Source organism: Jaculus jaculus, chromosome 7, assembly GCF_020740685.1.
Source record: "Jaculus jaculus isolate mJacJac1 chromosome 7, mJacJac1.mat.Y.cur, whole genome shotgun sequence".
Classification (NCBI taxonomy): Eukaryota; Metazoa; Chordata; class Mammalia; order Rodentia; family Dipodidae; genus Jaculus; species Jaculus jaculus.
Window position 1 is genome coordinate 47,638,573 of NC_059108.1, and position 1,683 is coordinate 47,640,255.

Genomic DNA, 1,683 nt, shown 5'->3' on the forward strand with positions numbered 1-1,683 from the left:
GGGTTGGAAGTTAGGGCAATTTAAGGCTGGAAAGATTACTTAGTGGTTAAGGTGCTTGCCTGTGAAGTCTAAAGACCCATGTTCAATCTCTCCAGATCCCACATAAGCCAGATACATAAAGATGATGCAAGGGTAAGGTTGCACATGCCCACTAGATGATGCAATTGTCTGGAGTTACCAAATCTCTCTCCCTCTCTCTCTCTCTCTCTCATTCTCTCTCTCTCTCTCTTGCTCTTGTCCTCACTCTCACTCTCTTTCTAAAATAAAATAAAATATTAAAAAGTAAATGTAATGTCATTAATACCAAAAGTCAAAATGTCTTATTTGAGAGGTAGATATGAACACAAACTTAAGATCTTCCCCTGTTGCAGTCCGGATCGCACTGCTGTTAGAAATCACCCAACCAAGAGCAGCTTCTGGGAAAAAGAGATTTATTTTGGCTTACAGGCTCAAGGGGAAGCTCCACGATGGCAGGGGAAGGCGATGGCATGAGCAGAGGGTGGGCATCACCCCCTGGCCAAAGTAAGGTGAACCTAGCAACAGGAGAGTATGCCAAACACTGGCATGGGGAAACCGGCTATAATACCCATAAGCCCCCCCCCCAACAATACACTCCCTCCAGAAGGCATTAATTCCCAAATCTGCATCAGCTGGTAACCTAGCATTCAGAACACCTAAGTTTATGGGGGACACCTGAATCAAACCACCACATTCCATTCTTGGCCCCCATAAACTGATAACCATGCATGATGTAAAATGCAATGCATTCATCTAACTTTAAAAGTCCAACAGTTTTTATCAATTCCAATGATGTTTATTCATCACCATAGTCCAAGATCTTTTAACTGAGCCATAATACCAAAAAATAACCTCAAAAAATCCATAATGACACAGAACAAATATTCACACTACAAAAGATGGCATTGGGCATAGCAAAGAAACATTCAACCAATACAAGATTTAAAACAACCAGGGCAAATATCAAACTCTGTAGCTTCAAGTCCAGCAACTCTAACCAGTGACAAATCTTCAAGTCTGATAATTCTAACCAGCAACAAGTCTCTGCCATTCCAATTCTGCCCCTCCAGCTAGGCTACTCACAGTCCTGGAAAACTTCATCGGGGCCAGCCTCTCTACTGGGTCTCCACTGCAAGCACGGTTCATCCTCATGGCCCCATGGGGTCTCTATGCAGGCAACCAGCAAACCCGCTTCACACTGCCCATGGCCATTTCCAAAACACAAGACTGTGTTGCAAACTCAATGACCCTCTTTCCAGTATTTCTTATACACCACGATACCAGGTGGGGTGCCAATTTGTTAATCCGGGGCGGGGGGGGGGGAGGAATAAAGCAGACTTTGAAGAACAGAACACTCCTTGAGCACTGAGGCCCCTTCAAAAGAGTCTACATTCTTCTTGTTGCCCCAGCGCAGGTCAGCTAGCCCAGTCTCAAAGGTTGTAGTCTTTCAGTTGCAGCTGAAAGAGCAAGAGTTCACCCAAAGATTTTTCTTTCTGTGCCATATCCCTCTGCTCACACCAGTTCATTTCTATGCAAAGCAACCCTGCACAACTTCTCAGGACGTGGGCGTAAGAGCAAGTTACTCACACAAACTGCTAGCCCAGTCCAAGCAAAGCTCTTTCTCACACTCATAAGCCAAACCTCACAGTCCATAGTTCTTACTGC